Genomic DNA, 20,044 nt, shown 5'->3' with positions numbered 1-20,044 from the left:
CTCAGCTGGCCCACAGTTGTCTGGAGGCACTCAGTGACCTTGGAGGGAAAATGAGGCACACCCGTGGGGCCTAGGATTCCCCGGACGTGTACTTCCTTTCAAATAAAGCACGTAAGTGACTAAGAACTCCTGGAAACAGCTGCATGGCTCCCTTTCTGCACGGCTACTCAGGGCCTAACCTGGAAGCGAGTTCTCATGTTGAGGTTCCCTTTAGCTCTAGAGCCTGTCATGCGGACCGCCACCGCGGCCACGGAAGCCCCTGGTTTAGAGAGAGCAAACTCATAATTTTCCCCGAAGCATTCTTCCAGGGCTCACCGGACTGTCGGGTGCCGGGAATGTCATGTAGCTTCAAGGCAGGCATGAATGCCGCCCTCAAAATGGGAAAGCAGGACTAGTTCCAGCAGGCCCCGTTTTCATGGGCACACTCAGCGTACATCCCTGTGGTTTCTAACGAGTCCCAAGAGACACCGGTTACCCTGTGTTTCCTTCCCTGAATCAACTCATCGAAGTAGGGAGTCCCGCATCCAGCGAACTGTCTCCACCAAGGAACGCCGTAGCTGCTCCTCTGGGCCTGGGGCTGCCTGCACTGACACAGAAGGAAGAGGACTTGAATTGCAGTAAGAACCCAAGCCGCCGTCCTCTAGGAGGCACGGTGACTTCAGTCAGGAGGTCCTGGATGGAATGCGAAGACGAGGGTTACTCTGAGCGCAGCTCCGACTAGGGCAATGCGTAAGACCTTCGCGCCATGTGGCATGTGCCAGAACGGTGTTCGTGAACGTGTGTGAGTGCTGAGGAAACCAAGCTGCTCCGAAAGAGAGGGCAGTGTGTTTCCCTACGCTCGGCGTGCACAGAGGGGCTCTAAAGGGCTACGGGCCTGGATGTTGCTTAGCAGACCCAGGTGCACCTGGGGATACTCAGTGTTCCTGCCGGGAACAGGGTGCCCCGGCTAGCCTCCCAGGTGTCCAGAAAGCTGTGCTGCCGTTAAAGGTATGCAGAGCAGAGGCCACCACCTCCTGGAAACTGCACCACGCCTCCGCTTCTGCACGGCAAAGCAGGGCCTTACTTCCAGGCATGGGTTCATGCTGGGTGTGTCGGTAGCGACACAGCATGCTAAGATGCTGACTTTCTCCTCGAGCAGAGTGACTTCAGGTACGAGGACGGGCCTCGCAGTGTTCCATGCACAGCGTTCTCTCATGGCAGCTCACACAAGGGCCATGACAGAGTCTTCCTGGGCACTTCGTACTCACCAGCCATGTTGTCCTCAGGGTGCTCGAGGGCTCTGGAGGTGAACCGCTCCTCGAGGAATGCGCAGTGTGTTGTTGCCCAGCACGCGGCTCACACAGAGGTCCTCCGAGGTCTCAACCCATGGACCTCGACGTTGCTCAGCTGGCCCACAGTTGTCTGGAGGCACTCAGTGACCTTGGAGGGAAAATGAGGCACACCCGTGGGGCCTAGGATTCCCCGGACGTGTACTTCCTTTCAAATAAAGCACGTAAGTGACTAAGAACTCCTGGAAACAGCTGCATGGCTCCCTTTCTGCACGGCTACTCAGGGCCTAACCTGGAAGCGAGTTCTCATGTTGAGGTTCCCTTTAGCTCTAGAGCCTGTCATGCGGACCGCCACCGCGGCCACGGAAGCCCCTGGTTTAGGGAGAGCAAACTCATAATTTTCCCCGAAGCATTCTTCCAGGGCTCACCGGACTGTCGGGTGCCGGGAATGTCATGTAGCTTCAAGGCAGGCATGAATGCCGCCCTCAAAGTGGGAAAGCAGGACTAGTTCCAGCAGGCCCCGTTTTCATGGGCACACTCAGCGTACATCCCTGTGGTTTCTAACGAGTCCCAAGAGACACCGGTTACCCTGTGTTTCCTTCCCTGAATCAACTCATCGAAGTAGGGAGTCCCGCATCCAGCGAACTGTCTCCACCAAGGAACGCCGTAGCTGCTCCTCTGGGCCTGGGGCTGCCTGCACTGACACAGAAGGAAGAGGACTTGAATTGCAGTAAGAACCCAAGCCGCCGTCCTCTAGGAGGCACGGTGACTTCAGTCAGGAGGTCCTGGATGGAATGCGAAGACGAGGGTTACTCTGAGCGCAGCTCCGACTAGGGCAATGCGTAAGACCTTCGCGCCATGTGGCATGTGCCAGAACGGTGTTCGTGAACGTGTGTGAGTGCTGAGGAAACCAAGCTGCTCCAAAAGAGAGGGCAGTGTGTTTCCCTACGCTCGGCGTGCACAGAGGGGCTCTAAAGGGCTACGGGCCTGGCTGTTGCTTAGCAGACCCAGGTGCACCTGGGGATACTCAGTGTTCCTGCCGGGAACAGGGTGCCCCGGCTAGCCTCCCAGGTGTCCAGAAAGCTGTGCTGCCGTTAAAGGTATGCAGAGCAGAGGCCACCACCTCCTGGAAACTGCACCACGCCTCCGCTTCTGCACGGCAAAGCAGGGCCTTACTTCCAGGCATGGGTTCATGCTGGGTGTGTCGGTAGCGACACAGCATGCTAAGATGCTGACTTTCTCCTCGAGCAGAGTGACTTCAGGTACGAGGACGGGCCTCGCAGTGTTCCATGCACAGCGTTCTCTCATGGCAGCTCACACAAGGGCCATGACAGAGTCTTCCTGGGCACTTCGTACTCACCAGCCATGTTGTCCTCAGGGTGCTCGAGGGCTCTGGAGGTGAACCGCTCCTCGAGGAATGCGCAGTGTGTTGTTGCCCAGCACGCGGCACACACAGAGGTCCTCCGAGGTCTCAACCCATGGACCTCGACGTTGCTCAGCTGGCCCACAGTTGTCTGGAGGCACTCAGTGACCTTGGAGGGAAAATGAGGCACACCCGTGGGGCCTAGGATTCCCCGGACGTGTACTTCCTTTCAAATAAAGCACGTAAGTGACTAAGAACTCCTGGAAACAGCTGCATGGCTCCCTTTCTGCACGGCTACTCAGGGCCTAACCTGGAAGCGAGTTCTCATGTTGAGGTTCCCTTTAGCTCTAGAGCCTGTCATGCGGACCGCCACCGCGGCCACGGAAGCCCCTGGTTTAGGGAGAGCAAACTCATAATTTTCCCCGAAGCATTCTTCCAGGGCTCACCGGACTGTCGGGTGCCGGGAATGTCATGTAGCTTCAAGGCAGGCATGAATGCCGCCCTCAAAGTGGGAAAGCAGGACTAGTTCCAGCAGGCCCCGTTTTCATGGGCACACTCAGCGTACATCCCTGTGGTTTCTAACGAGTCCCAAGAGACACCGGTTACCCTGTGTTTCCTTCCCTGAATCAACTCATCGAAGTAGGGAGTCCCGCATCCAGCGAACTGTCTCCACCAAGGAACGCCGTAGCTGCTCCTCTGGGCCTGGGGCTGCCTGCACTGACACAGAAGGAAGAGGACTTGAATTGCAGTAAGAACCCAAGCCGCCGTCCTCTAGGAGGCACGGTGACTTCAGTCAGGAGGTCCTGGATGGAATGCGAAGACGAGGGTTACTCTGAGCGCAGCTCCGACTAGGGCAATGCGTAAGACCTTCGCGCCATGTGGCATGTGCCAGAACGGTGTTCGTGAACGTGTGTGAGTGCTGAGGAAACCAAGCTGCTCCAAAAGAGAGGGCAGTGTGTTTCCCTACGCTCGGCGTGCACAGAGGGGCTCTAAAGGGCTACGGGCCTGGCTGTTGCTTAGCAGACCCAGGTGCACCTGGGGATACTCAGTGTTCCTGCCGGGAACAGGGTGCCCCGGCTAGCCTCCCAGGTGTCCAGAAAGCTGTGCTGCCGTTAAAGGTATGCAGAGCAGAGGCCACCGCCTCCTGGAAACTGCACCACGCCTCCGCTTCTGCACGGCAAAGCAGGGCCTTACTTCCAGGCATGGGTTCATGCTGGGTGTGTCGGTAGCGACACAGCATGCTAAGATGCTGACTTTCTCCTCGAGCAGAGTGACTTCAGGTACGAGGACGGGCCTCGCAGTGTTCCATGCACAGCGTTCTCTCATGGCAGCTCACACAAGGGCCATGACAGAGTCTTCCTGGGCACTTCGTACTCACCAGCCATGTTGTCCTCAGGGTGCTCGAGGGCTCTGGAGGTGAACCGCTCCTCGAGGAATGCGCAGTGTGTTGTTGCCCAGCACGCGGCACACACAGAGGTCCTCCGAGGTCTCAACCCATGGACCTCGACGTTGCTCAGCTGGCCCACAGTTGTCTGGAGGCACTCAGTGACCTTGGAGGGAAAATGAGGCACACCCGTGGGGCCTAGGATTCCCCGGACGTGTACTTCCTTTCAAATAAAGCACGTAAGTGACTAAGAACTCCTGGAAACAGCTGCATGGCTCCCTTTCTGCACGGCTACTCAGGGCCTAACCTGGAAGCGAGTTCTCATGTTGAGGTTCCCTTTAGCTCTAGAGCCTGTCATGCAGACCGCCACCGCGGCCACGGAAGCCCCTGGTTTAGGGAGAGCAAACTCATAATTTTCCCCGAAGCATTCTTCCAGGGCTCACCGGACTGTCGGGTGCCGGGAATGTCATGTAGCTTCAAGGCAGGCATGAATGCCGCCCTCAAAGTGGGAAAGCAGGACTAGTTCCAGCAGGCCCCGTTTTCATGGGCACACTCAGCGTACATCCCTGTGGTTTCTAACGAGTCCCAAGAGACACCGGTTACCCTGTGTTTCCTTCCCTGAATCAACTCATCGAAGTAGGGAGTCCCGCATCCAGCGAACTGTCTCCACCAAGGAACGCCGTAGCTGCTCCTCTGGGCCTGGGGCTGCCTGCACTGACACAGAAGGAAGAGGACTTGAATTGCAGTAAGAACCCAAGCCGCCGTCCTCTAGGAGGCACGGTGACTTCAGTCAGGAGGTCCTGGATGGAATGCGAAGACGAGGGTTACTCTGAGCGCAGCTCCGAATAGGGCAATGCGTAAGACCTTCGCGCCATGTGGCATGTGCCAGAACGGTGTTCGTGAACGTGTGTGACTGCTGAGGAAACCAAGCTGCTCCAAAAGAGAGGGCAGTGTGTTTCCCTACGCTCGGCGTGCACAGAGGGGCTCTAAAGGGCTACGGGCCTGGCTGTTGCTTAGCAGACCCAGGTGCACCTGGGGATACTCAGTGTTCCTGCCGGGAACAGGGTGCCCCGGCTAGCCTTCCAGGTGTCCAGAAAGCTGTGCTGCCGTTAAAGGTATGCAGAGCAGAGGCCACCGCCTCCTGGAAACTGCACCACGCCTCCGCTTCTGCACGGCAAAGCAGGGCCTTACTTCCAGGCATGGGTTCATGCTGGGTGTGTCGGTAGCGACACAGCATGCTAAGATGCTGACTTTCTCCTCGAGCAGAGTGACTTCAGGTACGAGGACCGGCCTCGCAGTGTTCCTTGCACAGCGTTCTCTCATGGCAGCTCACACAAGGGCCATGACAGAGTCTTCCTGGACACTTCGTACTCACCAGCCATGTTGTCCTCAGGGTGCTCGAGGGCTCTGGAGGTGAACCGCTCCTCGAGGAATGCGCAGTGTGTTGTTGCCCAGCACGCGGCACACACAGAGGTCCTCCGAGGTCTCAACCCATGGACCTCGACGTTGCTCAGCTGGCCCACAGTTGTCTGGAGGCACTCAGTGACCTTGGAGGGAAAATGAGGCACACCCGTGGGGCCTAGGATTCCCCGGACGTGTACTTCCTTTCAAATAAAGCACGTAAGTGACTAAGAACTCCTGGAAACAGCTGCATGGCTCCCTTTCTGCACGGCTACTCAGGGCCTAACCTGGAAGCGAGTTCTCATGTTGAGGTTCCCTTTAGCTCTAGAGCCTGTCATGCGGACCGCCACCGCGGCCACGGAAGCCCCTGGTTTAGGGAGAGCAAACTCATAATTTTCCCCGAAGCATTCTTCCAGGGCTCACCGGACTGTCGGGTGCCGGGAATGTCATGTAGCTTCAAGGCAGGCATGAATGCCGCCCTCAAAGTGGGAAAGCAGGACTAGTTCCAGCAGGCCCCGTTTTCATGGGCACACTCAGCGTACATCCCTGTGGTTTCTAACGAGTCCCAAGAGACACCGGTTACCCTGTGTTTCCTTCCCTGAATCAACTCATCGAAGTAGGGAGTCCCGCATCCAGCGAACTGTCTCCACCAAGGAACGCCGTAGCTGCTCCTCTGGGCCTGGGGCTGCCTGCACTGACACAGAAGGAAGAGGAGTTGAATTGCAGTAAGAACCCAAGCCGCCGTCCTCTAGGAGGCACGGTGACTTCAGTCAGGAGGTCCTGGATGGAATGCGAAGACGAGGGTTACTCTGAGCGCAGCTCCGACTAGGGCAATGCGTAAGACCTTCGCGCCATGTGGCATGTGCCAGAACGGTGTTCGTGAACGTGTGCGAGTGCTGAGGAAACCAAGCTGCTCCGAAAGAGAGGGCAGTGTGTTTCCCTACGCTCGGCGTGCACAGAGGGGCTCTAAAGGGCTACGGGCCTGGATGTTGCTTAGCAGACCCAGGTGCACCTGGGGATACTCAGTGTTCCTGCCGGGAACAGGGTGCCCCGGCTAGCCTCCCAGGTGTCCAGAAAGCTGTGCTGCCGTTAAAGGTATGCAGAGCAGAGGCCACCGCCTCCTGGAAACTGCACCACACCTCCGCTTCTGCACGGCAAAGCAGGGCCTTACTTCCAGGCATGGGTTCATGCTGGGTGTGTCGGTAGCGACACAGCATGCTAAGATGCTGACTTTCTCCTCGAGCAGAGTGACTTCAGGTACGAGGACGGGCCTCGCAGTGTTCCATGCACAGCGTTCTCTCATGGCAGCTCACACAAGGGCCATGACAGAGTCTTCCTGGGCACTTCGTACTCACCAGCCATGTTGTCCTCAGGGTGCTCGAGGGCTCTGGAGGTGAACCGCTCCTCGAGGAATGCGCAGTGTGTTGTTGCCCAGCACGTGGCACACACAGAGGTCCTCCGAGGTCTCAACCCCTGGACCTCGACGTTGCTCAGCTGGCCCACAGTTGTCTGGAGGCACTCAGTGACCTTGGAGGGAAAATGAGGCACACCCGTGGGGCCTAGGATTCCCCGGACGTGTACTTCCTTTCAAATAAAGCACGTAAGTGACTAAGAACTCCTGGAAACAGCTGCATGGCTCCCTTTCTGCACGGCTACTCAGGGCCTAACCTGGAAGCGAGTTCTCATGTTGAGGTTCCCTTTAGCTCTAGAGCCTGTCATGCGGACCGCCACCGCGGCCACGGAAGCCCCTGGTTTAGGGAGAGCAAACTCATAATTTTCCCCGAAGCATTCTTCCAGGGCTCACCGGACTGTCGGGTGCCGGGAATGTCATGTAGCTTCAAGGCAGGCATGAATGCCGCCCTCAAAGTGGGAAAGCAGGACTAGTTCCAGCAGGCCCCGTTTTCATGGGCACACTCAGCGTACATCCCTGTGGTTTCTAACGAGTCCCAAGAGACACCGGTTACCCTGTGTTTCCTTCCCTGAATCAACTCATCGAAGTAGGGAGTCCCGCATCCAGCGAACTGTCTCCACCAAGGAACGCCGTAGCTGCTCCTCTGGGCCTGGGGCTGCCTGTACTGACACAGAAGGAAGAGGAGTTGAATTGCAGTAAGAACCCAAGCCGCCGTCCTCTAGGAGGCACGGTGACTTCAGTCAGGAGGTCCTGGATGGAATGCGAAGACGAGGGTTACTCTGAGCGCAGCTCCGAATAGGGCAATGCGTAAGACCTTCGCGCCATGTGGCATGTGCCAGAACGGTGTTCGTGAACGTGTGCGAGTGCTGAGGAAACCAAGCTGCTCCGAAAGAGAGGGCAGTGTGTTTCCCTACGCTCGGCGTGCACAGAGGGGCTCTAAAGGGCTACAGGCCTGGCTGTTGCTTAGCAGACCCAGGTGCACCTGGGGATACTCAGTGTTCCTGCCGGGAACAGGGTGCCCCGGCTAGCCTCCCAGGTGTCCAGAAAGCTGTGCTGCCGTTAAAGGTATGCAGAGCAGAGGCCACCGCCTCCTGGAAACTGCACCACACCTCCGCTTCTGCACGGCAAAGCAGGGCCTTACTTCCAGGCATGGGTTCATGCTGGGTGTGTCGGTAGCGACACAGCATGCTAAGATGCTGACTTTCTCCTCGAGCAGAGTGACTTCAGGTACGAGGACGGGCCTCGCAGTGTTCCATGCACAGCGTTCTCTCATGGCAGCTCACACAAGGGCCATGACAGAGTCTTCCTGGGCACTTCGTACTCACCAGCCATGTTGTCCTCAGGGTGCTCGAGGGCTCTGGAGGTGAACCGCTCCTCGAGGAATGCGCAGTGTGTTGTTGCCCAGCACGCGGCACACACAGAGGTCCTCCGAGGTCTCAACCCCTGGACCTCGACGTTGCTCAGCTGGCCCACAGTTGTCTGGAGGCACTCAGTGACCTTGGAGGGAAAATGAGGCACACCCGTGGGGCCTAGGATTCCCCGGACGTGTACTTCCTTTCAAATAAAGCACGTAAGTGACTAAGAACTCCTGGAAACAGCTGCATGGCTCCCTTTCTGCACGGCTACTCAGGGCCTAACCTGGAAGCGAGTTCTCATGTTGAGGTTCCCTTTAGCTCTAGAGCCTGTCATGCGGACCGCCACCGCGGCCACGGAAGCCCCTGGTTTAGGGAGAGCAAACTCATAATTTTCCCCGAAGCATTCTTCCAGGGCTCACCGGACTGTCGGGTGCCGGGAATGTCATGTAGCTTCAAGGCAGGCATGAATGCCGCCCTCAAAGTGGGAAAGCAGGACTAGTTCCAGCAGGCCCCGTTTTCATGGGCACACTCAGCGTACATCCCTGTGGTTTCTAACGAGTCCCAAGAGACACCGGTTACCCTGTGTTTCCTTCCCTGAATCAACTCATCGAAGTAGGGAGTCCCGCATCCAGCGAACTGTCTCCACCAAGGAACGCCGTAGCTGCTCCTCTGGGCCTGGGGCTGCCTGCACTGACACAGAAGGAAGAGGAGTTGAATTGCAGTAAGAACCCAAGCCGCCGTCCTCTAGGAGGCACGGTGACTTCAGTCAGGAGGTCCTGGATGGAATGCGAAGACGAGGGTTACTCTGAGCGCAGCTCCGAATAGGGCAATGCGTAAGACCTTCGCGCCATGTGGCATGTGCCAGAACGGTGTTCGTGAACGTGTGTGAGTGCTGAGGAAACCAAGCTGCTCCGAAAGAGAGGGCAGTGTGTTTCCCTACGCTCGGCGTGCACAGAGGGGCTCTAAAGGGCTACGGGCCTGGCTGTTGCTTAGCAGACCCAGGTGCACCTGGGGATACTCAGTGTTCCTGCCGGGAACAGGGTGCCCCGGCTAGCCTCCCAGGTGTCCAGAAAGCTGTGCTGCCGTTAAAGGTATGCAGAGCAGAGGCCACCGCCTCCTGGAAACTGCACCACGCCTCTGCTTCTGCACGGCAAAGCAGGGCCTTACTTCCAGGCATGGGTTCATGCTGGGTGTGTCGGTAGCGACACAGCATGCTAAGATGCTGACTTTCTCCTCGAGCAGAGTGACTTCAGGTACGAGGACGGGCCTCGCAGTGTTCCATGCACAGCGTTCTCTCATGGCAGCTCACACAAGGGCCATGACAGAGTCTTCCTGGGCACTTCGTACTCACCAGCCATGTTGTCCTCAGGGTGCTCGAGGGCTCTGGAGGTGAACCGCTCCTCGAGGAATGCGCAGTGTGTTGTTGCCCAGCACGCGGCACACACAGAGGTCCTCCGAGGTCTCAACCCCTGGACCTCGACGTTGCTCAGCTGGCCCACAGTTGTCTGGAGGCACTCAGTGACCTTGGAGGGAAAATGAGGCACACCCGTGGGGCCTAGGATTCCCCGGACGTGTACTTCCTTTCAAATAAAGCACGTAAGTGACTAAGAACTCCTGGAAACAGCTGCATGGCTCCCTTTCTGCACGGCTACTCAGGGCCTAACCTGGAAGCGAGTTCTCATGTTGAGGTTCCCTTTAGCTCTAGAGCCTGTCATGCGGACCGCCACCGCGGCCACGGAAGCCCCTGGTTTAGGGAGAGCAAACTCATAATTTTCCCCGAAGCATTCTTCCAGGGCTCACCGGACTGTCGGGTGCCGGGAATGTCATGTAGCTTCAAGGCAGGCATGAATGCCGCCCTCAAAGTGGGAAAGCAGGACTAGTTCCAGCAGGCCCCGTTTTCATGGGCACACTCAGCGTACATCCCTGTGGTTTCTAACGAGTCCCAAGAGACACCGGTTACCCTGTGTTTCCTTCCCTGAATCAACTCATCGAAGTAGGGAGTCCCGCATCCAGCGAACTGTCTCCACCAAGGAACGCCGTAGCTGCTCCTCTGGGCCTGGGGCTGCCTGCACTGACACAGAAGGAAGAGGACTTGAATTGCAGTAAGAACCCAAGCCGCCGTCCTCTAGGAGGCACGGTGACTTCAGTCAGGAGGTCCTGGATGGAATGCGAAGACGAGGGTTACTCTGAGCGCAGCTCCGACTAGGGCAATGCGTAAGACCTTCGCGCCATGTGGCATGTGCCAGAACGGTGTTCGTGAACGTGTGTGAGTGCTGAGGAAACCAAGCTGCTCCGAAAGAGAGGGCAGTGTGTTTCCCTACGCTCGGCGTGCACAGAGGGGCTCTAAAGGGCTACGGGCCTGGCTGTTGCTTAGCAGACCCAGGTGCACCTGGGGATACTCAGTGTTCCTGCCGGGAACAGGGTGCCCCGGCTAGCCTCCCAGGTGTCCAGAAAGCTGTGCTGCCGTTAAAGGTATGCAGAGCAGAGGCCACCACCTCCTGGAAACTGCACCACGCCTCCGCTTCTGCACGGCAAAGCAGGGCCTTACTTCCAGGCATGGGTTCATGCTGGGTGTGTCGGTAGCGACACAGCATACTAAGATGCTGACTTTCTCCTCGAGCAGAGTGACTTCAGGTACGAGGACGGGCCTCGCAGTGTTCCATGCACAGCGTTCTCTCATGGCAGCTCACACAAGGGCCATGACAGAGTCTTCCTGGGCACTTCGTACTCACCAGCCATGTTGTCCTCAGGGTGCTCGAGGGCTCTGGAGGTGAACCGCTCCTCGAGGAATGCGCAGTGTGTTGTTGCCCAGCACGCGGCACACACAGAGGTCCTCCGAGGTCTCAACCCATGGACCTTGACGTTGCTCAGCTGGCCCACAGTTGTCTGGAGGCACTCAGTGACCTTGGAGGGAAAATGAGGCACACCCGTGGGGCCTAGGATTCCCCGGACGTGTACTTCCTTTCAAATAAAGCACGTAAGTGACTAAGAACTCCTGGAAACAGCTGCATGGCTCCCTTTCTGCACGGCTACTCAGGGCCTAACCTGGAAGCGAGTTCTCATGTTGAGGTTCCCTTTAGCTCTAGAGCCTGTCATGCGGACCGCCACCGCGGCCACGGAAGCCCCTGGTTTAGGGAGAGCAAACTCATAATTTTCCCCGAAGCATTCTTCCAGGGCTCACCGGACTGTCGGGTGCCGGGAATGTCATGTAGCTTCAAGGCAGGCATGAATGCCGCCCTCAAAGTGGGAAAGCAGGACTAGTTCCAGCAGGCCCCGTTTTCATGGGCACACTCAGCGTACATCCCTGTGGTTTCTAACGAGTCCCAAGAGACACCGGTTACCCTGTGTTTCCTTCCCTGAATCAACTCATCGAAGTAGGGAGTCCCGCATCCAGCGAACTGTCTCCACCAAGGAACGCCGTAGCTGCTCCTCTGGGCCTGGGGCTGCCTGCACTGACACAGAAGGAAGAGGACTTGAATTGCAGTAAGAACCCAAGCCGCCGTCCTCTAGGAGGCACGGTGACTTCAGTCAGGAGGTCCTGGATGGAATGCGAAGACGAGGGTTACTCTGAGCGCAGCTCCGACTAGGGCAATGCGTAAGACCTTCGCGCCATGTGGCATGTGCCAGAACGGTGTTCGTGAACGTGTGTGAGTGCTGAGGAAACCAAGCTGCTCCAAAAGAGAGGGCAGTGTGTTTCCCTACGCTCGGCGTGCACAGAGGGGCTCTAAAGGGCTACGGGCCTGGCTGTTGCTTAGCAGACCCAGGTGCACCTGGGGATACTCAGTGTTCCTGCCGGGAACAGGGTGCCCCGGCTAGCCTCCCAGGTGTCCAGAAAGCTGTGCTGCCGTTAAAGGTATGCAGAGCAGAGGCCACCACCTCCTGGAAACTGCACCACGCCTCCGCTTCTGCACGGCAAAGCAGGGCCTTACTTCCAGGCATGGGTTCATGCTGGGTGTGTCGGTAGCGACACAGCATGCTAAGATGCTGACTTTCTCCTCGAGCAGAGTGACTTCAGGTACGAGGATGGGCCTCGCAGTGTTCCATGCACAGCGTTCTCTCATGGCAGCTCACACAAGGGCCATGACAGAGTCTTCCTGGGCACTTCGTACTCACCAGCCATGTTGTCCTCAGGGTGCTCGAGGGCTCTGGAGGTGAACCGCTCCTCGAGGAATGCGCAGTGTGTTGTTGCCCAGCACGCGGCACACACAGAGGTCCTCCGAGGTCTCAACCCATGGACCTCGACGTTGCTCAGCTGGCCCACAGTTGTCTGGAGGCACTCAATGACCTTGGAGGGAAAATGAGGCACACCCGTGGGGCCTAGGATTCCCCGGACGTGTACTTCCTTTCAAATAAAGCACGTAAGTGACTAAGAACTCCTGGAAACAGCTGCATGGCTCCCTTTCTGCACGGCTACTCAGGGCCTAACCTGGAAGCGAGTTCTCATGTTGAGGTTCCCTTTAGCTCTAGAGCCTGTCATGCGGACCGCCACCGCGGCCACGGAAGCCCCTGGTTTAGGGAGAGCAAACTCATAATTTTCCCCGAAGCATTCTTCCAGGGCTCACCGGACTGTCGGGTGCCGGGAATGTCATGTAGCTTCAAGGCAGGCATGAATGCCGCCCTCAAAGTGGGAAAGCAGGACTAGTTCCAGCAGGCCCCGTTTTCATGGGCACACTCAGCGTACATCCCTGTGGTTTCTAACGAGTCCCAAGAGACACCGGTTACCCTGTGTTTCCTTCCCTGAATCAACTCATCGAAGTAGGGAGTCCCGCATCCAGCGAACTGTCTCCACCAAGGAACGCCGTAGCTGCTCCTCTGGGCCTGGGGCTGCCTGCACTGACACAGAAGGAAGAGGAGTTGAATTGCAGTAAGAACCCAAGCCGCCGTCCTCTAGGAGGCACGGTGACTTCAGTCAGGAGGTCCTGGATGGAATGCGAAGACGAGGGTTACTCTGAGCGCAGCTCCGACTAGGGCATTGCGTAAGACCTTCGCGCCATGTGGCATGTGCCAGAACGGTGTTCGTGAACGTGTGTGAGTGCTGAGGAAACCAAGCTGCTCCAAAAGAGAGGGCAGTGTGTTTCCCTACGCTCGGCGTGCACAGAGGGGCTCTAAAGGGCTACGGGCCTGGCTGTTGCTTAGCAGACCCAGGTGCACCTGGGGATACTCAGTGTTCCTGCCGGGAACAGGGTGCCCCGGCTAGCCTCCCAGGTGTCCAGAAAGCTGTGCTGCCGTTAAAGGTATGCAGAGCAGAGGCCACCGCCTCCTGGAAACTGCACCACGCCTCCGCTTCTGCACGGCAAAGCAGGGCCTTACTTCCAGGCATGGGTTCATGCTGGGTGTGTCGGTAGCGACACAGCATGCTAAGATGCTGACTTTCTCCTCGAGCAGAGTGACTTCAGGTACGAGGACGGGCCTCGCAGTGTTCCATGCACAGCGTTCTCTCATGGCAGCTCACACAAGGGCCATGACAGAGTCTTCCTGGGCACTTCGTACTCACCAGCCATGTTGTCCTCAGGGTGCTCGAGGGCTCTGGAGGTGAACCGCTCCTCGAGGAATGCGCAGTGTGTTGTTGCCCAGCACGCGGCACACACAGAGGTCCTCCGAGGTCTCAACCCATGGACCTCGACGTTGCTCAGCTGGCCCACAGTTGTCTGGAGGCACTCAGTGACCTTGGAGGGAAAATGAGGCACACCCGTGGGGCCTAGGATTCCCCGGACGTGTACTTCCTTTCAAATAAAGCACGTAAGTGACTAAGAACTCCTGGAAACAGCTGCATGGCTCCCTTTCTGCACGGCTACTCAGGGCCTAACCTGGAAGCGAGTTCTCATGTTGAGGTTCCCTTTAGCTCTAGAGCCTGTCATGCGGACCGCCACCGCGGCCACGGAAGCCCCTGGTTTAGGGAGAGCAAACTCATAATTTTCCCCGAAGCATTCTTCCAGGGCTCACCGGACTGTCGGGTGCCGGGAATGTCATGTAGCTTCAAGGCAGGCATGAATGCCGCCCTCAAAGTGGGAAAGCAGGACTAGTTCCAGCAGGCCCCGTTTTCATGGGCACACTCAGCGTACATCCCTGTGGTTTCTAACGAGTCCCAAGAGACACCGGTTACCCTGTGTTTCCTTCCCTGAATCAACTCATCGAAGTAGGGAGTCTCGCATCCAGCGAACTGTCTCCACCAAGGAACGCCGTAGCTGCTCCTCTGGGCCTGGGGCTGCCTGCACTGACACAGAAGGAAGAGGACTTGAATTGCAGTAAGAACCCAAGCCGCCGTCCTCTAGGAGGCACGGTGACTTCAGTCAGGAGGTCCTGGATGGAATGCGAAGACGAGGGTTACTCTGAGCGCAGCTCCGACTAGGGCAATGCGTAAGACCTTCGCGCCATGTGGCATGTGCCAGAACGGTGTTCGTGAACGTGTGCGAGTGCTGAGGAAACCAAGCTGCTCCAAAAGAGAGGGCAGTGTGTTTCCCTATGCTCGGCGTGCACAGAGGGGCTCTAAAGGGCTACGGGCCTGGCTGTTGCTTAGCAGACCCAGGTGCACCTGGGGATACTCAGTGTTCCTGCCGGGAACAGGGTGCCCCGGCTAGCCTCCCAGGTGTCCAGAAAGCTGTGCTGCCGTTAAAGGTATGCAGAGCAGAGGCCACCGCCTCCTGGAAACTGCACCACGCCTCCGCTTCTGCACGGCAAAGCAGGGCCTTACTTCCAGGCATGGGTTCATGCTGGGTGTGTCGGTAGCGACACAGCATGCTAAGATGCTGACTTTCTCCTCGAGCAGAGTGACTTCAGGTATGAGGACGGGCCTCGCAGTGTTCCATGCACAGCGTTCTCTCATGGCAGCTCACACAAGGGCCATGACAGAGTCTTCCTGGGCACTTCGTACTCACCAGCCATGTTGTCCTCAGGGTGCTCGAGGGCTCTGGAGGTGAACCGCTCCTCGAGGAATGCGCAGTGTGTTGTTGCCCAGCACGCGGCACACACAGAGGTCCTCCGAGGTCTCAACCCATGGACCTCGACGTTGCTCAGCTGGCCCACAGTTGTCTGGAGGCACTCAGTGACCTTGGAGGGAAAATGAGGCACACCCGTGGGGCCTAGGATTCCCCGGACGTGTACTTCCTTTCAAATAAAGCACGTAAGTGACTAAGAACTCCTGGAAACAGCTGCATGGCTCCCTTTCTGCACGGCTACTCAGGGCCTAACCTGGAAGCGAGTTCTCATGTTGAGGTTCCCTTTAGCTCTAGAGCCTGTCATGCGGACCGCCACCGCGGCCACGGAAGCCCCTGGTTTAGGGAGAGCAAACTCATAATTTTCCCCGAAGCATTCTTCCAGGGCTCACCGGACTGTCGGGTGCCGGGAATGTCATGTAGCTTCAAGGCAGGCATGAATGCCGCCCTCAAAGTGGGAAAGCAGGACTAGTTCCAGCAGGCCCCGTTTTCATGGGCACACTCAGCGTACATCCCTGTGGTTTCTAACGAGTCCCAAGAGACACCGGTTACCCTGTGTTTCCTTCCCTGAATCAACTCATCGAAGTAGGGAGTCCCGCATCCAGCGAACTGTCTCCACCAAGGAACGCCGTAGCTGCTCCTCTGGGCCTGGGGCTGCCTGCACTGACACAGAAGGAAGAGGACTTGAATTGCAGTAAGAACCCAAGCCGCCGTCCTCTAGGAGGCACGGTGACTTCAGTCAGGAGGTCCTGGATGGAATGCGAAGACGAGGGTTACTCTGAGCGCAGCTCCGACTAGGGCAATGCGTAAGACCTTCGCGCCATGTGGCATGTGCCAGAACGGTGTTCGTGAACGTGTGTGAGTGCTGAGGAAACCAAGCTGCTCCAAAAGAGAGGGCAGTGTGTTTCCCTACGCTCGGCGTGCACAGAGGGGCTCTAAAGGGCTACGGGCCTGGCTGTTGCTTAGCAGACCCAGGTGTACCTGGGGATACTCAGTGTTCCTGCCGGGAGCAGGGTGCCCACGCTAGCCTCCTAGGTGTCCAGAAAACTGTGCTGCCGTGGAAGTTACCCAGAGCAGAGGCCACCGCCTCATGGAAACTGCTGCACGCCTCCGCTTCTGCACGGCAGGTCAGGACCTTACTTCCAGGCATCTGTTCATGCTGGGTGTGCCGCTAGACATACCGCACGGTACGATGCTGACTTTCTCCTCGAGCAGAGGGACTTCGGGTACGAGGTCCTCGAAGTAGTCAAAGCACACTGTTTTCTCATGGCAGCTCACACAGGGGCCATGACAAAGTCGGACTCACCAGAAATGTTGTCCTGAGGCTGTTCGAGGACTCTGGAAATGTAGCTCTCCTCAAGGAACGTACAGTGTGTTGCCCATCACTCGGCATGCACAGAGGGCCTCCGAGGGATCAACCAATGGGTATCGAAGTGACTCAGCCGGCACACGGGGTCTGGAGGTACTCAGTGAACTTGGAGGGAAAGTGATGCATACCCGAGAGGCCTAGGAGTCCTCCAAACTGTACTTCCTTTCAAATCAGGCATATAAGCGACTAAGAACTCATAGAAACAGCTGCCCGCTTCCCTTTCTGCACGGCTACTAGGGGCCTAACCTGGAGGCAAGTTTTCACGTTGAGATTCCCTGTAGCGCTAGAGCTTGTCAGGCGGACCACAACCGCGGCCGCAGAAGCACCTGGTTTACACAGAACAGACTCATAATTTTCCCCGAAGCATTCCTACAGGGTTGACAGGCCTGTCAAGAGCAGGGAATGTCAGGTAGCTTCAAGGCAGCATGAATGCAGCCTTCAAAATGGGAAAGCAAGGCTAGTTCCAGCAGGCCCCCGTTTCCATGGGCACACTCAGCATACACCCCTGTGGTTTCTACCAAGTCTAAAGACACACAGGTTACCCTGGGTTTCCTCCCCTGTATCAACTTCTCGAAGTAGGGTGTTCTGCATCAAGCGAACTGCCTCAACCGAGGAACGCCGCAGCTGCTCCTCTGGGCCTGTGGCTATTACAAAGCCTGCAGTGTCACAGGAAGAGCAGGACTTACTTACATGGCAGTAAGAACGCACGCCAACTATCTCTGGGAGGCACGGTGACTTCAGGCAAGAGCTCCTAGATGGAATGCGAAGCCGAGGGTCACTCGGAGTTCAGCTCAGACTCGGGCAATACGTAAGACTTCGACGTCATGAGGGAGGTGCCACAACGGTGTTCGTGAACGTGTGCGAGTGCTGAGGAAATTAAGCTGCTCCCAAAGAGAGTGCAGTGCGTTACCCTACGCTCGGCATACACAGAGGGGCTCTAAAGGGCTACGGGCCCCGATGTTGCTTAGCAGACCCAGGTGGGCCTGGGGGTACTCAGGGTTCCTGCAGGGAGCAGGGTGCCCACGCTAGCCTCCTAGGTGTCCAGAAAACTGTGCTGCCGTGGAAGTTACCCAGAGCAGAGGCCACCGCCTCATGGAAACTGCTGCACGCCTCCGCTTCTGCACGGCAGGTCAGGGCCTTATTTCCAGGCATCTGTTCATGCTGGGTGTGCCGTTAGACATACCGCACGGTACGATGCTGACTTTCTCCTCGAGCAGAGGGACTTCGGGTACGAGGTCCTCGAAGTAGTCAAAGCACACTGTTTTCTCATGGCAGCTCACACAAGGGCCATGACAAAGTCGGACTCACCAGAAATGTTGTCCTGAGGCTGTTCGAGGACTCTGGAAATGTAGCTCTCCTCAAGGAACGTACAGTGTGTTGCCCATCACTCGGCATGCACAGAGGGCCTCCGAGGGATCAACCAATGGGTATCGAAGTGACTCAGCCGGCACACGGGGTCTGGAGGTACTCAGTGAACTTGGAGGGAAAGTGATGCATACCCGAGAGGCCTAGGAGACCTCCAAACTGTACTTCCTTTCAAATCAGGCATATAAGCGACTAAGAACTCATAGAAACAGCTGCCCGCTTCCCTTTCTGCACGGCTACTAGGGGCCTAAGCTGGAGGCAAGTTTTCACGTTGAGATTCCCTGTAGCGCTAGAGCTTGTCAGGCGGACCACAACCGCGGCCGCAGAAGCACCTGGTTTACACAGAACAGACTCATAATTTTCCCCGAAGCATTCCTACCGGGTTGACAGGCCTGTCAAGAGCAGGGAATGTCAGGTAGCTTCAAGACAGCATGAATGCAGCCTTCAAAATGGGAAAGCAAGGCTAGTTCCAGCAGGCCCCCGTTTCCATGGGCACACTCAGCATACACCCCTGTGGTTTCTACCAAGTCTAAAGACACACAGGTTACCCTGGGTTTCCTCCCCTGAATCAACTTCTCGAAGTAGGGTGTTCTGCATCAAGCGAACTGCCTCAACCGAGGAACGCCGCAGCTGCTCCTCTGGGCCTGTGGCTATTCCAAAGCCTGCAGTGTCACAGGAAGAGCAGGACTTACTTAAATGGCAGTAAGAACGCACGCCGACTATCTCTGGGAGGCACGGTGACTTCAGGCAGGAGCTCCTAGATGGAATGCGAAGCCGAGGGTCACTCGGAGTTCAGCTCAGACTCGGGCAATGCGTAAGACTTCGACGCCATGAGGGAGGTGCCACAACGGTGTTCGTCAACGTGTGCGAGTGCTGAGGAAATTAAGCTGCTCCCAAAGAGAGTGCAGTGCGTTACCCTACGCTCGGCATACACAGAGGGGCTCTAAAGGGCTACGGGCCCGGATGTTGCTTAGCAGACCCAGGTGGGCCTCGGTGTACTAAGGGTTCCTGCCGGGAGCAGGGTGCCCACGCTAGCCTCCTAGGTGTCCAGAAAACTGTGCTGCCTTGGAAGTTACCCAGAGCAGAGGCCACCGCCTCATGGAAACTGCTGCACGCCTCCGCTTCTGCACGGCAGGTCAGGGCCTTATTTCCAGGCATCTGTTCATGCTGGGTGTGCCGTTAGACATACCGCACGGTACGATGCTGACTTTCTCCTCGAGCAGAGGGACTTCGGGTACGAGGTCCTCGAAGTAGTCAAAGCACACTGTTTTCTCATGGCAGCTCACACAAGGGCCATGACAAAGTCGGACTCACCAGAAATGTTGTCCTGAGGCTGTTCGAGGACTCTGGAAATGTAGCTCTCCTCAAGGAACGTACAGTGTGTTGCCCATCACTCGGCATGCACAGAGGGCCTCCGAGGGATCAACCAATGGGTATCGAAGTGACTCAGCCGGCACACGGGGTCTGGAGGTACTCAGTGAACTTGGAGGGAAAGTGATGCATACCCGAGAGGCCTAGGAGACCTCCAAACTGTACTTCCTTTCAAATCAGGCATATAAGCGACTAAGAACTCATAGAAACAGCTGCCCGCTTCCCTTTCTGCACGGCTACTAGGGGCCTAAGCTGGAGGCAAGTTTTCACGTTGAGATTCCCTGTAGCGCTAGAACTTGTCAGGCGGACCACAACCGCGGCCGCAGAAGCACCTGGTTTACACAGAACAGACTCATAATTTTCCCCGAAGCATTCCTACCGGGTTGACAGGCCTGTCAAGAGCAGGGAATGTCAGGTAGCTTCAAGACAGCATGAATGCAGCCTTCAAAATGGGAAAGCAAGGCTAGTTCCAGCAGGCCCCCGTTTCCATGGGCACACTCAGCATACACCCCTGTGGTTTCTACCAAGTCTAAAGACACACAGGTTACCCTGGGTTTCCTCCCCTGTATCAACTTCTCGAAGTAGGGTGTTCTGCATCAAGCGAACTGCCTCAACCGAGGAACGCCGCAGCTGCTCCTCTGGGCCTGTGGCTATTACAAAGCCTGCAGTGTCACAGGAAGAGCAGGACTTACTTACATGGCAGTAAGAACGCACGCCGACTATCTCTGGGAGGCACGGTGACTTCAGGCAGGAGCTCCTAGATGGAATGCGAAGCCGAGGGTTACTCGGAGTTCAGCTCAGACTCGGGCAATGCGTAAGACTTCG

This window comes from Leucopleurus acutus, assembly GCF_964270905.1.
Source record: "Leucopleurus acutus genome assembly, chromosome: 9".
Lineage (NCBI taxonomy): Eukaryota > Metazoa > Chordata > Mammalia > Artiodactyla > Delphinidae > Leucopleurus > Leucopleurus acutus.
This window is presented reverse-complemented; position numbering follows the sequence as displayed.